This window comes from Limulus polyphemus, unplaced genomic scaffold, assembly GCF_000517525.1.
Source record: "Limulus polyphemus unplaced genomic scaffold, Limulus_polyphemus-2.1.2 Scaffold15243, whole genome shotgun sequence".
Lineage (NCBI taxonomy): Eukaryota > Metazoa > Arthropoda > Merostomata > Xiphosura > Limulidae > Limulus > Limulus polyphemus.
The window spans coordinates 3,294-5,395 of NW_013680853.1; the positions used below are offsets into that span (position 1 = coordinate 3,294).

At 30.2% G+C, this 2,102-nt stretch overlaps 1 long non-coding RNA gene across 1 annotated transcript in view; it reads right to left on the reverse strand.

Annotated features, from left to right (window-relative positions):
- Nucleotides 1–944, reverse strand: part of LOC106477435 — a 3,980-nt gene extending 3,036 nt beyond the window's left edge. The window contains exons 1-2 of the long non-coding RNA XR_001291988.2: nucleotides 783–944; nucleotides 147–261 (exon numbers count right to left, since the gene is read on the reverse strand). This is a non-coding gene — a long non-coding RNA (uncharacterized LOC106477435). The remainder of the gene's footprint in view (nucleotides 1–146; nucleotides 262–782) is intronic.
- Between the last annotated feature and the right edge of the window lie 1,158 nt (nucleotides 945–2,102).

The window sequence follows — 2,102 nt, forward strand, 5'->3', positions numbered from 1 at the left end:
ATATGAAAGTCTAACAGGTTTCATCAATATAACACATCAATCACTAGTCAATAACCTAGTCTAGAAACTGGAAACTTAAATTTAAACTTTAGGGTAACAATTATTACTTAATCTTAATGAAAATATAAAATATTAACAGTGTTTACCTTTTCCATAGAGAATAGCTGTCAACAGTTTAACTGTAGCACTGTTAGTGATAACACAACTTCGTTTTTTTACGTTGGTTAATTACAATAAAGTCTTTCTCTTTTCTGACTAGACCTAAAGAGTAAAAGAAAGTACTGAATAAATAAATACATTCCATTATACCTCTATACATATATCACTCAAATGTAAACCAATCAATTCTTTTTTCAAAGTTCTGACTATTCAAATTAATATTAACTTCTGATCATAGCAAGTTATCTATTTAATGCAAAACAAAATTAAATTACTAATGAATATAGATAATTGAGTATATTTTTCTTACATTCATATTTATAAAGATTAAATAGAACGAATTATTTCATCAGCTGGGTAACCCTGTTGTTAGTGTTAACAACTTAATCCTTAGGCCTTAAACTTACGAGGTTTGCCCATCGTAGCATTAGATGTAAGCTAGGCCTAAGACGATATAACATACAAGTACAAAATAATTTTAAATATAAGTCAAACAATAAAATCAGATATTTTACACATTCTAAACAATACTATTAATGGAAGTAATATAATAGAAATAATACAGTAATGACAAAATATTCTTCATGAACATCTAGTAAACTACAATAATATTAATACCCAACCATTATAGTTTATACTCTTCGTGAAGCTTCCATCAGCGGAAGTATGCTGGACGGCAGAGAATAACAAGAGGCTTGACAAAAGTACTCAATTTATTGTTTTTATATATATTTATTTATTGCTATAAAAGTAACTAAATTGTAAAAATTAGAAATTTATGTTAAGTAATAAATTAGAAATTAAATACACAAATTAAAATTCTGAGCGGCGTCTTCACGTGAGATGCTCGTGGATTACGTAATTTGAGTTGCGCAGTTTACGCGCAATTTGTTTTTTGTAGGAAGGATTAGTACCGAAACATGGTTCACAGAGAAATAAAATAAAATAGATGTGAAAAGGATAGAAGATTGAACATTTTAGGATAAATAATTGTAATTGTCTCTTAAAACCTGTAGTCATTCTACAAAGAACAAGAGTGATAACTTAGATTTACTTCATATTTTTTGTGGTGTTTACAAAGTAGGTCAAAAGGACTGATTCCATAAACGTTAAAGGGTAAAGAAAATAACAGACAAAATATGTTTTAAAGAAAAACTTGGGTATTAATTTATAAGGTTATACAAATTAAATTTGAAAACCGTAAGATAATAAATGTAGTTTTTAATCTTAAGATGAAAAGCACCTAGTCAGAATCAAACTGGCCCAGTACTCAATGTACATCTTCGCCCAGTAAAATCCTGAAGTATCATGTTCTACCAGAATGATCCAGTACTTAATGTACATCTTCATACAGTAAAAACATGAAAGGATCATGTTACACCAGAATGATCCAGTACTTAATGTACATCTTCACACAGCAAAAACCTGAAAGGATCATGTTACACCAGAATGATCCAGTACTTAATGTACATCTTCACACAGTATAAGCCTGAAAGGATCATGTTACTTGAAAGTATCATGTTCTACCAGAATGATCCAGTACTTAATGTACATCTTCATACAGTAAAATCCTGAAAGGATCATGTTACACCAGAATGATCCAGTACTTAATGTACATCTTCATACAGTAAAATCCTGAAAGGATCATGTTACACCAGAATGATCTAGTACTTAATGTACATCTTCATACAGTTAAAACCTGAAAGGATCATGTTACACCAGAATGATCCAGTACTTAATGTACATCTTCACACAGTATAAGCCTGAAAGGATCATGTTCCACCAGAATGATCCAGTACTTAAAATACATCTTCACACAGCAAAAACCTGAAAGGATCATGTTACACCAGAATGATCCAGTACTTAATGTACATCTTCACACAGTATAAGCCTGAAAGGATCATGTTACACCAGAATGATCCAGTACTTAAAATACATCTTCA